The 20,301-nt window shown below is 42.8% G+C and overlaps 1 pseudogene; it reads left to right on the plus strand.

The window, feature by feature from the left end:
• Positions 1-2,713: 2,713 nt before the first annotated feature.
• LOC126004496 (U1 small nuclear ribonucleoprotein C-like) lies at positions 2,714-3,243 on the plus strand (annotated as a pseudogene).
• The last annotated feature ends 17,058 nt before the right edge of the window (positions 3,244-20,301 follow it).

A 20,301-nucleotide genomic window follows, 5' to 3' on the forward strand; every position in this document is an offset into this window, starting at 1 on the left:
AAAAAATCAGTGGCCGTTCTTTTCTTTTGGAGCTTGGTGGAGGAGCCCGGCCATTTTACTGCCCTGAAGATGGTGGAGGTGGGAGAGGTTGCTGAATTTTCCCTGTAGTGGGGTGTGTACATATGGTGCTCTTCTCAATCAGTTCCCAAAAGGAAAGATCCAGAGTTTTCAGCCCCGTAGTCTAATCTCACCTGAGAAGATTTAGCCATATTATTTTATTTCACTCTCAGAGCTGGGCCATTTCTGTCTGAGGTGAAAGAGATGGTGTTCTGCAGCTGTACTTCAAGCAGAAAGGGGAATCTGATCCCACCTCTGTCTGAATGCCACAGAGTTATCAGTCAGGTCCTAGCTTGTTGAAATTTCATAGTCATTTGAAAAAATAACGTGCATTCTCTTCTATGATGTTCTTTCTTTGTGTGCCAACTAGATCTTGTTGGCTAATTATACTGTTCACCTTTATTTTCTTTCTCTGGGTTTATATACTAGTAAGTGAGATATGAGGTTGAGGTTCCCATCCATGATATTTGTATCTACTTCCCCACATAGCTTTGTCAACTTAAATTTCATGCATCCTATTCAGGCTCTATTGCCTTTTGTGTTTCCACTTAGAATTTAATGTCTTCTTAGTACATTGGTTCTCTTTTTTAAGTTATTTTCCAAGTTCTCTGGAGTCTACATTATTGAAATTTATAAAACTATTGTTGCCCTTTTTATTTATATCTCCATTTTTTTATCCATTTACTTTCAACTATTGAAAGTAAATTTGAAGTGAATTTCTCATAACAGCACACAGTTGGATCATGATTTTTTTCATCCACTCTACCATCCTCTACTTTTAACTTGAATTGTTTCAAGTAGCAGGATCTGAGGCAGCTCTTTACAGTGGAATGCTGAATGACCCCAGAGGCTGCATGGAGTTTTCAGGAAATGCCAGGGCTACCTTGTACTGATTAGTGTCATTTATAACCCAGCTCAGAATGCAGTTTAACACTTTCCATCTGCTCTAGGTTTGAAATTGCTTGCTTAAAACATCATTGAAACTAATTTCTCACTTGGCCCAGCCTCCTCCCTGCCCATAAGTAGAGAGCTCCACCAGTGAAATTCACCTTTTTCCTCATTATTTTCTCTGGGAATGGAGCCTGGAATGCATTAACTCAGATTTCATCCTAAATCTGGAACTCATTTTACACAACCTCTCTGTTACTTAACCCTAGAGTGTTCACTTGTATGCATGTTGTCTCAGGATTCTCACAGTAGAAAAACCTGTATGGACTTACAAAGTACCAAAGAAATGGAGACTTCATCCTTAATTATGCTTTCATTATCCAAGGTTCATAACAGGCTCTAGACCCTAAAATTCTTCTTGTTTACTAACAGCAGGGCCATCTCTCCCTCCTCTGAAGTCTAGCAGGATTCCGTTATACCCTTGTTTTGATGCTTAAAAATCTAACAATCAATTGTTGAAAGTCCTTCAGGTTGGTATCATTTGATTAGATGACAGTTCATGGAGGGGAGAAGGAGATGTATAAAACCATTGACTATAAGTATTCTTGGATCTTTCTCACATTTCTGGTATTCAAGATATTGAAGGTTACATGTGCTTTCAGGCAGTATATAGTATGGATGTGGTTTCATGCTGCTCTTTTGAAGATTCTAGTGTTCATATGATGGAATCATGCAGAGGAGCATAAGAATTCACTGGACATTAGGAGTGATTTACAAAAAAAAATTAGCCAGCAACAAAGTATTCCAACAGAGTACTCTATCAGAACAACAGATGGGCATATAAGATGGTCACATAAAATAATGTATTCTCCAGCACATGTCTCAGGATAGGATGGCACTCCAATTTTTTTCCTTGTGACTCGAGGTGAAGACCAGATGGAAATAAAAAGGCCAGACATGGTATAGAAGAAAGACACCATGGGGATTGCTTCTTGCTGCCACCAGTGCCAAAGAAATCAGAGCTATGAAAACTAACTAAATAGATCATCAGGAATACATGCCCTAATGTGAACAACATCTGAGCAGAATTTACCACCACAGGAATATTGAGAGAACTGGGATAAGTAGAGCCTAACTTGGTGCTTTCTATCTACCAAAACCAATTTAAATGCACTGTAGGTGCCAAAATAGGCTGAATATCTTTCTAGTCTTGAAGGTTAGAGAGTCAAATTGAATATACATCTATTTGGTGATTAATAATGAGATCAGAGCCATAGATAGCACATCAAGTAGGATGCTTGCTGTATTAAACCAGATTAAGTCCTGGCACCCATATGGCTTCCCGGACTCCACCAGAAGTAATCACTGAGCTCAGAGCCTGGAATAAGTCCTGAGCACTATTGTTTGTGGCCTCAAAGCAAAGAGAATGAATTCAAATCCCTGTCCTCATATACTCAATTCATATACCAGAAAGAACTGCTTCATATGACAAAAATTAATATATTTAACTACCAGTATATCATTTATCCATTCAATTTACTTACTAAAAACATTTTTGAATGCAAAACCCCAGTGTTCCAGATGTTCTCAGACAAAGTTGATTTTTAGAGACCTAGCGATAATAGCGAAGGTTCTAGAGCACTTTGTGAGGGGGATGGAGGTGCTATAACTTTCTGCATAAATATCATATATTTTAGCTCTGATGTAACCATTAAACCAAAATACAATTTTAAAAAAATGGGCAAGCAAATGCTCAACAACCTGCATTATGTCCAAGTTTTACTGTGACTGCTGTGACTACTGCAACACATACTTCACTCATGACTCTCCATCAGTGAGAGAGAAATATTAAAGTAGGAAATAAAGAGAATGTAGAGGACTACTATGAGAAATGGATGGAGGAATGAGTGATAGTCTGACTGAGAAAACAACTGCTGCAACAAGGCAAGATTTCTCCTATTCCATTCTCTGCTCCTCCTCTTGCAGGGGCCATGATCCCATCTATGCCCAGTCTCTTGACTCCTCCTTGCCTTGAAATGATGCCAAAACTTATGCAGGCCCCTCCTAGGATGCCAACCCCGCCTCCTCCTAGGATGATGCTGATGGGACCCGCTCCTGGAATGAGGCCACCAATGTGTAGGCCCTTGCCAATGATGCCTCAACCTAATGATGAGACTTTCTGCCCATCCCATGATGCCCACTCAGCCTGTAATATTTCATCATACAGAAGAGAGAGGGAGACACATTGTATTTGTTTTACATCACTTATTCTGTGTCATGAGGAGATCCTTGTGTTGACTCTGCGTGTTTTTTCCTAACATTGTAATGGGCAAATTGCTCCCACTTCCTATTAGGAAAGAATAGTTTTGGAGGAGAGTACTACCCTCACTAAATGGAATAAAACCAACCATTTTCATGTGTATTGGAAAATGTGAAAATTAAGTTGTTTTCTTAGTTTTAAAAAATAATTATTAGAAATAAAAAAATTTAAGTTCTTTAATCTTGACCAAATCTCACATTTTAAAATAACTCATTAGGGGATAGCGTGATAGCACAGCAGGTAGGGCATTTGCCTTGCCTGAGGCAACACAGGTTCAATCCCCAACATCCCAAATAGTCCCCCAAGCCAGCCAGGAGTGATTCCTGAGTGCAGAGCCAGGAGTAACCCCTGACCATCGCTGGGTATGGCCCCAAAACCAAAAATAAATAAACAAATAGGTAAATAAATAAATAAATAACTCACAATGGGGGAAAGAGGCTAATACAATTACTGGGTTAGTGGCACCATATAGTTCACTGCATACTACCAGGTATGACCTAAAAGTCCTCTGAGCACTGCCAACCTGGCCTGGGTATTCCCAATACTGTAGCCCCTGAGCACCACTACATACTCAAGTTCTTGCATTAAGCCACAGGTTCAATTGGTCAAGAATCACTGTAGGGCCCCCAGAACTCCAGAGTGTCCCTTCAAATGAAATTATAATAAACACAACAAAAAACTATAGGAAAGGAGTGACCTCTGGCCAAACCTAGTAACCCCAGTACCAGACTACTAGAGCCTTCTTGGATGGGGCAGGTCTGCTCCCTTTCCTGTTAGAGAACCCAGTGCCCTACCTACCCACACCTGCTTCTGCTCACATTCAAATGGCCCATCAACATGACCAGTTTCAGAGAGAAGGTGCTTCGTCACCCAACCTGCTAGGCCTGAGACCATAGAATTTTATCATCCTAGTGAGAGGGCTGTGGGAGTACACAGGGTTGTGTGACATCTCTGAAATTCACAGGACTGACAGTCCAATAAGACACAGAAAATTAGATGGAAAAATTATGTAGAAGCCCACTGACCCCAGTTATCGAAAACAAAAACACAGAAGACATCAAACAATCAGCTCAAGAAATCCTCAGACAATAACTTTAGTAACACCATTATGAGATATATGTTGTAGCTAGCCATATAAAGTGAATTATTTTTGCCTGCTAATGGAAAGCTGGTTTTTGGTGGGCAACTTGGGACATTAGTGGAAACAAAGTCACACTGGTAGTGGGATTGGTGTAAAAATATTAAATACCTGAAATGGTTGTATTATGAATACCTTTGTAAATCACAGTGTTTAATAAAGTTTTAAAGGGGGAGGAAACAAAATTTCAAACATTTTTAGTAGAAATTAAGTGAGAAAAATCTTTGTTATACTTTTTCTTCAGAAGTGGAGAATATGCATGACACTAAAGTCATAATTTATTAAAAATGATAACTGCACCTCACTGATGCCAGGCACTGAAACTGAAAAAGTCCAGGTAAAAGAGATAAAAAAAAAACACATGATAATTTGGAATAAAATTGCAAAGCACATATCAAATAAAGGGCAGGTACAGGAAAATTTACAGAACTAATCCAAGCTCAGTCATAAAAACTAAACCAAAGAATTCTAATAGAAAATAGGTAAAAGGCTTGCATAGTATCACGGAGAAAGAAAAAGAGATAAACAAGCACATATGCATATAAGTTCACATATTGCAACCATTAAAATTAGTGACAACTGTTTGTAGAAGTGTCCCTCCATTTAATGTTTATATAAGAACCAAGTCAATTGGATTGTTGGACTTGCTCTAGCATCCCCATAGGCACCAATCTCGCCATGTGATACTGTTCTTCCTTTGCATAGGCACACTAAAATGGGAAATTATATACAAACACGTTCTTATCTTATAGAGATGGGAACACACAAATCTTGTAATATAGTAGGACCTTACACCCTGAACATTGCCATAAAGACCTGGCTCATGTCTTGAAAGATTGGGCATTGTCCATTAACCCCTGAACCAGGGATGCCATCTACAATACAATCATGGTTCTGTACTACATCACCTGAATGCAATCCTCTACCAGGGAAGATCCTACCACTGCTCTGGCATAGATCTATTCAACAGAGACTTTCCTTTAACACCCAGAGAACTTAACAATAATAACAGCCTGCTTCAAAGACTGAGCTCTCTGAATCACCCTCTGATTGTGAGTGAAACTAAAGGGTGCTCCATATCATCCTAACTCTTATATAGGATATGGACATATTCCAAGATCCTTGACTACAGAAACCTGACACCAACAACAGTGACTGTGTGAAAAATAAAAGTGTATTGGCACTACAGACAATGACTTGGATTGGACAACCTAATATGCCTGAAGCCTAGAGTTGGTCTTGTGCCAGAAAACTTTAGGGGTAAGGTCTTCTTGTATTTAGGCCAAGGCTTTTTCTTTCCATGTCCCCTATATTTTGCTGGGCCTATGCAAACAATTTCCACACTAACACAGTCTTTGCTGTGCTCCTTTGACTCATTCTTAATGAATTATTGTATTATGATCAATTGTGTCAACAATACTACAGCTTTTAATGTTAAGGAAGTTGCATAAATTTTTTGGCTTTGGATTGTTGTGTGTAAGAAATAGTATAATGTACTACAATCTGGGGGTTTGAGGGACAAAGTAAATGTACATGTTAAAATTAAAAAAATATATGCAAAAAAAATTGGTGACAACCACAAAAAATGGAAAGATAAAATGGAGAGATATTGGATCTCTTCAACACTTCTAGTGAATATAAAATAGTATAGCTACCCTGGAAAACAGAATGGTAGTTTGTTTTTTAAAAAGTAAACATAAACTCACCATATAGTCATACAAGTAATTTCATGAGATACCCAGAGAAGTACTAATAAATCACCACACTGAAATTCTACCCAAACACTGATGTCAGCTTTACTTGTAATAACTGAAAACTGAAAACTATCCCAGTGGTTGAAGACTAAACATTAGTGATCTGTCTATTTCATGAAATACTCCACAGTTAAAAGAAATGAACTAGTGATACATAATGTGAAGGAAGTTAAATGTGTTGAGTCAAAGATCACACACTACAGTGACTCATTTATAAAGAATCTTCTCAAGGATAAAATTGTGAAGAGGAGAATAGATTAATATTGTGGGTCAGGGTGGTCTATGAGACAGAGGTTTGTGGGACACTTATGGTGACAGAATGGCCCCCATCTCCAACACTGGTGACATAATGAAACATCATTACACACATGCATGACTGTACACATGTGCAAACACAGTACCAATATATTATCTTTCTAGGGAACACTTTTCATAAAACATGACCATGGAGGGAAATTGAGTGAAGTGTACCTGAGGAATCTCTTTGTAATGTTTGGTGAAACAAAATATTTTTTTATTTTTATTGTGGCCAAAGTGAATTACAAATATTACACAGTGATATTTAAGGTACAGTGACAATAAATGAGGGCCTTTCCACCACCAGTGTTTTCCTCCCATCATTCCTGTTCCCAAGCACATATCCCTTATCTCCCTCCTTTATCTCCCAGAATGCTAGTGTAACTAAAAGCATATATGTTAACACTAATGCAAACTTCTTTTTTTTGCAGTTCCAGATATTTTTACTAGTGGTTTCTTTTTTTGTTTGTTTGTTTGTTTTGTGTGGCTTTTGGGTCACACCCGGTACTGCTCAGGGGTTATTTCTGGCTCCAGGCTCAGAAATCGCTCCTGGCAGGCACGGGGGACCACATGGGACGCCGGGATTCGAACCGATGACCTTCTGCATGAAAGGCAAACGCCTTACCTCCATGCTATCTCTCCGGTCCCAACTAGTGGTTTCTTAAAGGTTTAGAGTCAAAGGAGCACTGTAAAAACAATGTTAGTGTGGCAATTATCGTTTTCATGGGCCCACCAAAGTATGGGTGTCATGGAAATGAAAAACTTTGGCCTAAGTACAAGGAGACCCTATCCCTGAAGTTTCCTGACATAAGACCATTTCTAGGCTCCAGGCAAACTAGTTTGTCCAATCCCGGTCCTTGTCTGTAGTTCCCATACAGTTATATTTTTCACAGTCTCTGTTGTTGGTCTCATGTTTCTGTATTGAAGGTCCTGGAATCTGTATATCCTACATTGAAGTCAGGATGGTGCGAAGTGGCGTCTAATTTCAACTCACAGTTAACAGGCAACGCAGAAAGCCCTGTCCAGTATGCAGGTCGTTGTTGTTGTTTAAATCCTCTCAGTGTTAAGGGAAGACTCTTTTGAGGAAATCAATGTCAGAGCAGCAGTAGGGTCTTCCCTGGTAGAGGATTGCTTCCAGGTGATGTCATAGACAACTTTGGATGTTTTGTAGATGGCTTTCCTGGTTCAGAGGTGACTGGAAAATGCCCAAACCTTTGAGGCTTGTGCAGGTCATCATGTCAATGTTCAGGGTTTGTAAGGTTCCATTGCACCACAAGCTTTGTGTGTTCCTATCTGTGTTAGATAAGAAATTATTTGTAACTTATGGGAGACAGCAAAAGCAGTACTGAGAGGAAAATTTATAGCTTTGCAAGCACACATCAGGAAGAAAGAAGGAGCTTACCTGAGTAGCTTAATGACACAGCTAATAGAACTAGAAAATGCTCAACAAAAGGAACCAAGACTAGGAAGACAGAAGGAAATAACAAAGCTGAGAGCAGAAATCAACGAAGTGGAAACCCAAAAAACAATCCGAAAGATCAACAAAAGCAGAAGTTGGTTCTTCGAAAAAATAAACAAGATTGATAGACAACTGGCAAACCTAACAAAGAAAGAGAGAGAGAGAAACTTGATAACTCGTATCAGGAATGAAAAAGGAGAGATCACTACTGATATGATAGAGATTCAAAGGGTAATCAGAAACTACTTTGAAAAACTCTACGCCACTAAAAATGAGAACCTGGAAGAAATGGATAAATTCTTGGACTCTTATAATCTTCCACGGTTGAAGGAAGAGGATGTAGCATATCTAAACACCCCCATCACCATTGATGAAATTATAGCAGTAATCAAATGTCTGCCGAAAAACAAAAGCCCAGGTCCAAATGGATTCACTAATGAATTCTATCAAACTTTCCAAGAGGAACTACTACCAATCTTGGCAAGACTCTTTCATGAAATTGAACAAGCAGAAACACTCCCAAACAGCTTTTATGAAGCCAACATCACCTTGATACCTAAACCAGACAGAGATGCTACAAAAAAAGAAAATTACAGACCAATATCGCTGATGAATGCAGATGCAAAGATCCTCAACAAAATCCTGGCAAATAGGATTCAATGCCTCGTTAAGAAGATCATCCACTACGATCAAGTAGGTTTCATCCCAGGAATGCAAGGATGGTTTAACATCCGTAAATCTATCAACATAATACACAACATCAATAACAAGAAAAATAAAAACCACATGATCATATCAATAGATGCAGAGAAAGCATTTGATAAGGTCCAACACCCATTCTTGATCAAAACTCTCAGCAAGATGGGAATGGAGGGAACCTTCCTCAATATAGTGAAGGCCATCTACCACAAGCCAGTGGCAAATATTATCCTCAATAGAGAAAAACTAAAAGCCTTCCCTCTAAATTCTGGCACAAGAGTGAGTGAGTAAGAAATGGCTGGATGTGGGGGTTTCCAGGCAGAGTGCTGATTGCTCTACCTGCAGAGTCTCCACCCGGCTGTGCTTCTTCTGAGGAAACTGAGCACCTGAAGGGAGCCCTGTCTTACCCTTCTCTGTCTTTCCAGAACTCTGGAAACTCTCCTCAGAGCCCTGGGAAGTGAACCCCAAAGAAACTACATTTGGAAGCTACCCAGCGAGCCAGGGAGTGAGTAAGAAATGGCTGGATGTGGGGGTTTCCAGGCAGAGTGCTGATTGCTCTACCTGCAGAGTCTCCACCCAGCTGTGCTTCTTCTGAGGAAACTGAGCACCTGAAGGGAGCCCTGTCCTACCCTTCTCTGTCTTTCCTGAACTCTGGAAGCTCTCCTCAAAGCCTTGGGAAGCGAACCCCAAAGAAACTACATTCGGAAGCTACCCAGCGAGCCAGGGAGTGAGTAAGAAATGGCTGGATGTGGGGGTTTCCAGGCAGAGTGCTGATTGCTCTACCTGCAGAGTCTCCACCCGGCAGTGCTTCTTCTGAGGAAACTGAGCACCTGAAGGGAGCCCTGTCCTACCCTTCTCTGTCTTTCCTGAACTCTGGAAGCTCTCCTCAGAGCCCTGGGAAGCGAACCCCAAAGAAACTACATTTGGAAGCTACCCAGCGAGCCAGAAACTGAGCACCTGAAGGGAGCCCTGTCCTACTCTTCTCTGTCTTTCCTGAACTCTGGAAGCTCTCCTCAGAGCCCTGGGAAGCAATCCCCAAAGAAACTACATTTGGAAGCTACCCAGCGAGCCAGTGACTCTCCTCAGAGTCCTGAGAAGTGAACCCCAAAAATACAGCATTCTGAAGCTGCCCAGCGAGCAAGTGAAAACTACGCCTGACCAGTGGGGCCCGACTGTGAAAAACTGTGAGTGCTGCCTGTGTGTGTCTCTCTGCTATCCTGTTGCATGAACCTCCTGAGAGTGGGCTGAAAAGAGGCTCCAGAAGGCACTTAGCTCCACTTCGCTACGCAGCCATGCGCTCTTTCTAAAAAAAGAACACCATCACAAGAAGAAAAAAACCACATTAAGAACTGTGCTGGATCACAGAAGCAAGAATTTCTCTCCAGACTGTCTTCTCTGCTGCGTGCTCGGGCCTAAGATTTGATCCTGTGTGAGGCTTCATCCACCGAGGACTCCCCTACCTTGGAGGCAAGTCGGCCCATCCAGAAAGGGCGAAGCCAGAGAAGTGTGTTGCCTGCATCATATAACCAATGAATACCACCACAACACGTAGAAAAACCCACAATACAAGTGTGACAATGGGCAAACAACGCAGGCCAGCATCAGACATAGAGAATGAAGATGACAATTCTGATGACCAGTTAACAACCAACCAACTAATCAATCTCTCAGATAAGGACTTTAGAGTAGCAATATGGAATATGCTCAAAGAACTCAAAGAAACCATGAATAGAGTAGAACAGAACACTAATAAGAATCAAGAAAATATGAAGACAGATATCACAAAACGCCAAACTGAAATAACATGTCAACTAACAGGCCTGAAAAAATCAGTAAACGAAGTGAAGGACAAAATGGATAAGCTCTGGGACAGGGTATCAGAAGCTGAGAATAGACTTGGTGCTGTGGAAGATGAGATACATAACAATTCCATACAACAGGAGAGATTGGAAAAAAAACTTAAAACAAATAAACAGACAATGGAAAAATTATCAAAGAATGGGAACAGATGAAAATAGAGGTCTATGATAAGATCAAAAGAAACAACTTAAGAATCATTGGAGTCCCAGAGACCCAGGAAAAAAATTTCCAGGAAGAATCAACGTTCAAGAACATCATTAAAGAGAAACTCCCAGAGCTAAAGAATATATGTGATCAGTTCCTGGAGCAGGTTTCTTAGCCAACACGGGCAGGCAGCTGGCAGGCCTCCGCATGTGCCAGCGGCCCCTTAGCCCGGCCTAGGGTAGGGGGGCTCGGACATGGGTCACCCGACCCCTCTCTCCCCCTTTCCTCCGGATCTCCAGGTGGGTTTCTGGAAGGAGCTGATGGGGCACCCTGGGTTTTCCCCACTCCCTGGCCGGGTCCGGACTCTGGCCTAGGGTGGGGCTTAAATCCCTGTCCTTCGGGCTTGGGAGGGTCTCTCTCCCTTCCTGGAGCAGGATTCTTAGCCAACACGGGCGGGCAGCTGGCAGGCCTCCGCATGTGCCAGCGGCCCCTTAGCCCGGCCTAGGGTAGGGGGGCTCGGACATGGGTCACCCGACCCCCCTCTCCCCCTTTCCTCCGGATCTCCAGGTGGGTTTCTGGAAGGAGCTGATGGGGCACCCTGGGTTTTCCCCACTCCCTCGCCGGGTCGGGACCCTGGCCAGGGTGGGGCTTAAATCCCTGTCCTTCGGGCTTGGGAGGGTCTCTCTCCCTTCCTGGAGCAGGATTCTTAGCCAACACGGGCGGGCAGCTGGCAGGCCTCCGCATGTGCCAGCGGCCCCTTAGCCCGGCCTAGGGTAGGGGGGCTCGGACATGGGTCACGCAACCCCCTTCTCCCCCTTTCCTCCGGATCTCCAGGTGGGTTTCTGGAAGGAGCTGATGGGGCACCCTGGGTTTTCCCCACTCCCTCGCCGGGTCCAGACCCTGGCCAGGGTGGGGCTTAAATCCCTGTCCTTCGGGCTTGGGAGGGTCTCTTTCCCTTCCTGGAGCAGGATTCTTAGCCAACACGGGCGGGCAGCTGGCAGGCCTCCGCATGTGCCAGCGGCCCCTTAGCCCGGCCTAGGGTAGGGGGGCTCGGACATGGGTCACCCGACCCCCCTCTCCCCCTTTCCTCCGGATCTCCAGGTGGGTTTCTGGAAGGAGCTGATGGGGCACCCTGGGTTTTCCCCACTCCCTGGCCGGGTCCGGACCCTGGCCTAGGGTGGGGCTTAAATCCCTGTCCTTCGGGCTTGGGAGGGTCTCTCTCCCTTCCTGGAGCAGGATTCTTAGCCAACACGGGCGGGCAGCTGGCAGGCCTCCGCATGTGCCAGCGGCCCCTTGACCCGGCCTAGGGTAGGGGGGTTCGGACATGGGTCACCCGACCCCCGTCTCCCCCTTTCCTCCGGATCTCCAGGTGGGTTTCTGGAAGGAGCTGATGGGGCACCCTGGGTTTTCCCCACTGCCTGGCCGGGTCCGGACCCTGGCCTTGGGTGGGGCTTAAATCCCTGTCCTTCGGGCTTGGGAGGGTCTCTCTCCCTTCCTGGAGCAGGATTCTTAGCCAACACGGGCGGGCAGCTGGCAGGCCTCCGCATGTGCCAGCGGCCCCTTGACCCGGCCTAGGGTAGGGGGGTTCGGACATGGGTCACCCGACCCCCGTCTCCCCCTTTCCTCCGGATCTCCAGGTGGGTTTCTGGAAGGAGCTGATGGGGCACCCTGGGTTTTCCCCACTGCCTGGCCGGGTCCGGACCCTGGCCTTGGGTGGGGCTTAAATCCCTGTCCTTCGGGCTTGGGAGGGTCTCTCTCCCTTCATGGAGCAGGATTCTTAGTCAACACGGGCGGGCAGCTGGCAGGCCTCCGCATGTGCCAGCGGCCCCTTAGCCCGGCCTAGGGTAGGGGGGCTCGGACATGGGTCACCTGACCCCCCTCTCCCCCTTTCCTCCGGATCTCCAGGTGGGTTTCTGGAAGGAGCTGATGGGGCACCCTGGGTTTTCCCCACTGCCTGGCCAGGTCCGGAACCTGGCCTAGGGTGGGGCTTAAATCCCTGTCCTTCGGGCTTGGGAGGGTCTCTCTCCCTTCCTGGAGCAGGATTCTTAGCCAACACGGGCGGGCAGCTGGCAGGCCTCCGCATGTGCCAGCGGCCCCTTAGCCCGGCCTAGGGTAGGGGGGCTCGGACATGGGTCACCCGACCCCCCTCTCCCCCTTTCCTCCGGATCTCCAGGTGGGTTTCTGGAAGGAGCTGATGGGGCTCCCTGGGTTTTCCCCACTCCCTGGCCAGGTCCGGACCCTGGCCTAGGGTGGGGCTTAAATCCCTGTCCTTCGGGCTTGGGAGGGTCTCTCTCCCTTCCTGGAGCAGGATTCTTAGCCAACACGGGCGGGCAGCTGGCAGGCCTCCACATGTGCCAGCGGCCCCTTAGCCCGGCCTAGGGTAGGGGGGCTCGGATATGGGTCACCCAACCCCCCTCTCCCCCTTTCCTCCTGATCTCCTGGTGGGTTTCTGGAAGGAGCTGATGGGGCACCCTGGGTTTTTCCCACTCCTAGGCTGGCTACAGAGGTTGGCTAAGGGGGTGGAGATTGATCTGGGGGTGGCAGATAGCTGCTCAGCTATACTTAGGCTGTCACTGGCAATTTCATACCAGTCTACATTTTGCAGGAACATATGCTCCTCCCAACCATTAGTACCCCAGATTTACTCTTCTTAAGTTCAGTAACACACAGTTCTATTCTCTGACCAAAGACATACAGTAGATCTAACAAATCCCAGAACTACTTAGAAGGACAGAAATTTAACACATATTGAACACATATATCTTTTGAATATTTTATGGGTATTTTCTTTAACTGATGTAACTCTCTATATATTTTTCTACTGTGATGTTTCTATCCACTTTTCATCTTGTCTTTTCTTTGTAAGCTGTTCAGTAAGGATTGTTGGTGGAACTGTCCCTCAGTTTGATTCCTATGATTGAACTATGTCATGGAAACTGCTGGTCTTGTTCCCATTGCCTCCAGATGCACCAATAACGCTTCATGGCATTGATCCTTGTTTGCATAGACACATTAAAATGGGAAAACACCATACATACAGATAAGTTCTTATCTAATAAATCTCAGTACAATGAACCTTACACCCTGAACATTGATATAATGACCTGGCACAGGCCTCAGAAGAATGGGCATCCTCCATTCACGCCGGAACCAGGCAAGCTATCTACGAAACATCCAAGGTCTTTTATAGCAACAGCTGGAAGCAGTCCTCTACCAGGAAAGACTCTACCAAGGGTCTGACATCGACCTCCTAAAAAGAGACTTCCGTTTACACTGAGAAGACTTGACAACAACAATGACCTGCTCTACAGGACATGGTTCTCTCTATTGCCCCATAAGTGTGAGGTGAAATGAGAGGATGCTCCGCACCATCCTGACTACAATATGGGATATGCAGACTCCAGGATCTTTAATACAGAAGCATGATACCAACAATAACAGAGACTAAGTGAGGAATGGAGGTGTATTGCCACTACAGAGGATGACTTGAATTGGACAAACTAGTGTGCCTGGAGCCTAGAGTCAGTCCTGTGCCAGGAAACTTCAGGGGTAGGGTCTCCTTGTATTTAGACCATAATTTGCCTTTCCAGATCCCTTATGTTTTGGTGGGCCTATGCAAACAAATGCCACTTTAATACAGTTTTTTACTATGTTCCCTTGACTCCAATCCTTAAGAAGAACAACCCACTAAAACTTTTGAGGCTAACTTAAACTAGTAAGCATGTGCATGGAACTAGAGAAATGTACTTTGCCTTCAATGTTTAAGGAGTTACATAAGTCTAATGTCTTTAGATTATATTGTGTGCTGCTAAGAAATAGTATGTACTACAACTGGGGATTTGAGGGACAAAGTAATTGTATTGTACATGAGTTCAGTTTTGTTTTTCTTAATGTTCTTTGACTGAAAGTTCAAGGCTGGGATATCATCGATGGGACAACCGAGAATTCTGTTTATGGGTGATTGGGCTTCCACTGTAACTTTACCCTGCCCTCTTTCTTTGCATCTTTGTTTTCATAATTAAAATAATAATAAAAAAAAAGAATATATGTGATCAAACCCTGCATGCCCGAAGAGTACCAACCTAAAGAGACCCCAGAAAAACCACCCCAAGACACATCCTAGTCACAATGACAAATCCCACAGATAGAGACAGAATTCTGAAAACAGCAAGATCAAAAGGGGAAATTACATTCATGCAAGCATCCTTGAGATTTACAGCAGACCTGTCACCAGAAACACTCAATGCCAGAAAGCAGTGGTGGGATATTGTGACAAGACTGAATGAAATGAATGCTTCACGTAGAATACTGTAACCAGCAAAACTCACTTTCCGGTTTGATGGAATAATACATGGTTTCACAGACAAAAAACAGCTCAGAAACTTTACAGACTCAAAACCAGTCTTAAGAGAAAAACTGAAAGACCTAATTTAAAACAAGACTAACCAAAAGACACACCAAATTTCGATATAAATATGGCATTAAATCCCAGGACAATTCTTTCTCTCAACGTCAATGGACTAAATGCACCAGTTAAGAGACACAGAGTGGCTAAATGGATCAAAAAACTCAATCCAACCTTCTGCTGCCTACAAGAAATGCACCTGAATAGTCAGAACAAACATAGACTCAAAATAAAAGGCTGGAGAAAAGTTATATAAGCAAACAACACCCACAAAAAAGCTGGAGTGGCCATACTAATATCACATAATGCAAACTTTATACTCAGGAAGGTTGTAAGGGACAAAGATGGACATTTTATATTAATCAAGGGGTATGTAGAGCAGGAAGAAATAACTCTCCTAAACATATATGCACCAAATGAGGGGCCAGCAAAATATTTAAAACAACTGTTGACAAATCTGAAAAACAATATCAATAACAACACAATAATTGTGGGGGACCTCAACACTGCTTTGTCAACACTGGATAGGTCAACCAGACTGAAACCCAACAAGAATATACTAGACCTGAGGAGAGAAATGAAAGAAAGAGGCCTAGTGGATATAAATAGGACACTCCATCCCCAGAAACCTGGATACACATTCTTCTCCAATGTACATGGGACATTCTCCAGGATAGACTACATGCTGGCACATAAAACATACCTCCATAAGATCAAGAGGATAGAAATTTTGCAGACTACCTTCGCTGACCACAAGGCTCTGAAATTATTTGTGAATTCCAAAGGGACTCAGAAGAAAAACTTTAACACCTGGAAGTTAAACAGCCTCATACTCAATAACCAGTGGGTCCGAGATGAAATCAAGAAGGAAATCAAAAGGTTCCTGGAAACAAATGACAATAAAGAAACAAACTATCAGAACTTATGGGACACAGCAAAAGCAGTACTGAGAGGAAAATTTATAGCTTTGCAAGCACACATCAGGAAGGAAGAAGGAGCTTACCTGAGTAGCTTAATGACACAGCTAATAGAACTAGAAAGTACTCAACAAAAGGACCCAAAAATAGGAAGACAGAAGGAAATAACAAAGCTGAGAGCAGAAATCAACGAAGTGGAAACCCAAAAAACAATCCGAAAGATCAACGAAAGCAGAAGTTGGTTCTGCGAAAAAATAAACAAGATTGATAGACCACTGGCAAACCTAACAAAGAAAGAGAGAGAGAGAGAAACTTGATAACTCGTATTAGGAATGAAAAAGGAGAGATCACTACTGATATGACAGAGATTCAAAGGGTAATCAGAAACTACTTTGAAAAACTCTACGCCACTAAAAATGAGAACCTGGAAGAAATGGATAAATTATTGAACTCTTATAATCTTCCACGGTTGAAAGAGGAGGATATAGCATATCTAAACACCCCCATCACCATTGATGAAATAAAAATGGTAATCAAAAGTCTGCCCAAAAATAAAAGCCCAGGCCCAGATGGATTCATTAATGAATTCTTTCAAACTTTCCAAGAGGAACTACTACTAATCCTGGCAAGACTCTTTCATGAAATTGAACAAACGGAAACACTCCCAAACAGCTTTTATGAAGCCAACATCACCCTAATACCTAAACCAGACAGAGATGCTACGAAAAAAGAAAATTACAGACCAATATCGCTGATGAATGCAGATGCAAAGATCCTCAACAAAATCCTGGCAAATAGGATTCAATACCTCATTAAGAAGATCATCCACTACGATCAAGTAGGTTTCATCCCAGGAATGCAAGGATGGTTTAACATCCGTAAGTCTATCAACATAATACACAACATCAACAACAAGAAAAATAAAAACCACATGATTATATCAATAGATGCAGAGAAAGCATTTGACAAGGTCCAACACCCATTCTTGATCAAAACTCTCAGCAAGATGGGAATGGAAGGAACCTTTCTCAATATAGTTAAGGCCATCTACCACAAGCCACTGGCAAATATTATCCTCAATGGAGAAAAACTAAAAGCCTTTCCTCTAAATTCTGGCACAAGACAAAGCTGTCCTCTCTCACCACTCCTATTCAACATAGCACTGGAACTACTTGGTATAGTGATTAGGCAAGAAAAAGATATCAAGGGAATCCAGATAGGAAAGGAAGAAGTCAAGCTCTCACTGTTTGCAGATGACATGATGCTCTACTTAGAAAACCCTAAAGACTCTACCAAAAAGCTTCTAGAAACAATAGACTCATATAGCAAGGTGGCAGGCTACAAAATTAACACACAAAAATCAATGGCCTTTCTATACACCAATAGTAATAAGGAAGAAATGGACATTAAGAAAACAACCCCATTCACAATAGTGCCACACAAACTCAAATATCTTGGAATCAACTAGACTAAAAATGTGAAGGACCTATACAAAGAAAACTATAAAACTCTGCTCCAAGAAATAAGAGAGGACACGCGGAAATGGAAACACATACCCTGCTCATGGATTGGCAGGATTAACATCATCAAAATGGCAATACTCCCCAAGGCGTTATACAGATTCAACGCTATCCCTCTAAAGATACCTATGACATTCTTTAAAGAAGTGGATCAGGCACTTTTGGAATTTGTTTGGAACAATAAACACCCTCGAATAGCTAAAGCAATCATTGGGAAAAAGAATATGGGAGGAATTACTTTCCCCAACTTTAAACTTTTCTACAAAGCAATAGTTATCAAAACAGCATGGTATTGGAATAAGGACAGACCCACAGATCAGTGGAATAGGCTTGAATACTCAGAAAATGTTCCCCAGACATACAATCACCTAATTTTTGATAAAGGAGCAGGAAATCCTAAATGGAGCAAGGAAAGCCTCTTCAACAAGTGGTGTTGGCACAACTGGCTAGCCACTTGCAAAAAATTGAACTTAGACCCCCAGCTAACATCATGTACGAAGGTAAAATCCAAATGGATTAAAGACCTCAATATCAGACCCCAAACCATAAGATATATAGAACAACACATAGGCAAAACTCTCCAGGACATTAAGACTACAGGCATCTTCAAGGAGGAAACTGCACTCTCCAAGCAAGTGAAAGCAGAGATTAACAGATGGGAATATATTAAGTTGAGAAGCTTCTGCACCTCAAAGGAAATCGTGCCCAGGATACAAGAGCCACCCACTGAGTGGGAGAATCTATTCACCCAATACCCATCAGACAAGGGGCTAATCTCCAAAATATACAAGGCACTGACAGACATTTACAAGAAAAAAACATCCAATCCCATCAAAAATGGGGAGAAGATATGAACAGACACTTTGGCAAAGAAGAAATACAAATGGCCAAAAGACACATGAAGAAATGCTCCACATCTCTAATCATCAGGGAGATGCAAATCAAAACAACGATGAGATACCACCTCACACCAAAGAGAATGGCACACATCACAAAGAATGAGAATAAACAGTGTTGGCGGGGATGTGGAGAGAAAGGAACTCTTATCCACTGCTGGTGGGAATGCCGTCTAGTTCAACCTTTATGGAAAGCAATATGGAGATTCCTCCAAAAACTGGAAATCGAGCTCCCATACGACCCAGCTATACCACTCCTAGGAATATACCCTAAGAACACAAAAATAAAATACAAAAATCCCTTCCTTACACCTATATTCATTGCAGCACTATTTACCATAGCAAGACTCTGGAAACAACCAAGATGCCCTTCAACAGACGAATGGCTAAAGAAACTGTGGTACATATACACAATAGAGTATTATGCAGCTGTCAGGAGAGATGAAGTCATGAAATTTTCCTATACATGGATGTACACAGAATCTATTATGCTGAGTGAAATAAGTCAGAGAGAGAGAGAAAAACGCAGAATGGTCTCACTCATCTATGGGTTTTAAGAAAAATGAAAGACATTCTTGCAATAATAAATTTCAGACACAAAAGAGAAAAGAGCTGGAAGTTCCAGCTCACCTCAGAAAGCTCACCACAAACAGGGATGAGTTTAGTTAGAGAAATAACTACATTTTGAACTGTCCTAATATTGAGAATGTATGAGGGAATTGTAGAGCCTGTTTAGAGTACAGGCGGGGTTTGGGTGGGGAGGAGGGAGATTTGGGACTTGGGTGATGGGAATGTTGCACTGGTGATCGGTGGTGTTCCTTTTATGACTGAAACCCAAACACAATCATGTATGTAATCAAGGTTTTTAAATAAATAAATAAATAAATAAATTCTGGCACAAGACAAGGCTGTCCTCTCTCACCACTCCTATTCAACATAGCACTTGAAGTACTTGCTATAGCGATTAGGCAAGAAAAGGATATCAAGGGAATCCAGATAGGAAAGGAAGAAGTCAAGCTCTCACTGTTTGCAGATGACATGATGCTCTACTTAGAAAACCCTAAAGACTCTACCAAAAAGCTTCTAGAAACAATAGACTCATATAGCAAGGTGGCAGGCTACAAAATTAACACACAAAAATCAATGGCCTTTCTATACACCAATAGTAATAAGGATGAAATGGACATTAAGAAAACAACCCCATTCACAATAGTGCCACACAAACTCAAATATCTTGGAATCAACTTGACTAAATATGTGAAGGACCTATACAAGGAAAACTATAAAACTCTGCTCCAACAAATAAGAGAGGACACACGGAAATGGAAACACATACCCTGCTCATGGATTGGCAGGATTAACATCATCAAAATGGCAATACTCCCCAAGGCATTATACAGATTTAATGCCATCCCTCTAAAGATACCCATGGCATTCTTCAAAGAAGTGGATCAGACACTTTTGAAATTCATTTGGAACAATAAACACCCTTGAATAGCTAAAGCAATCATTGGGAAAAAGAATATGGGAGGAATTACTTTCCCCAACTTTAAACTGTACTACAAAGCAATAGTTATCAAAACAGCATGGTATTGGAATAAGGGCAGGTCCTCAGATCATTGGAATAGGCTTGAATACTCAGAAAATGTTCCCCAGACATACAATCACCTAATTTTTGATAAAGGAGCAGGAAATCCTAATGGAGCAGGGAAAGCCTCTTCAACAAGTGGTGTTGGCACAATTGGATAGCCACTTGCAAAAAATTGAACTTAGACCCCCAGCTAACATCATGTACGAAGGTAAAATCCAAATGGATTAAAGACCTCAATATCAGCCCCAAAACCATAAGATATATAGAACAGCACATAGGCAGAACACTCCAGGACATTACAGGCATCTTCAAGGAGGAAGCTGCACTCTCCAAGCAAGTGAAAGCAGAGATTAACA

The sequence above is a fragment of the Suncus etruscus genome, chromosome 3 (genome assembly GCF_024139225.1).
Source record: "Suncus etruscus isolate mSunEtr1 chromosome 3, mSunEtr1.pri.cur, whole genome shotgun sequence".
Lineage (NCBI taxonomy): Eukaryota > Metazoa > Chordata > Mammalia > Eulipotyphla > Soricidae > Suncus > Suncus etruscus.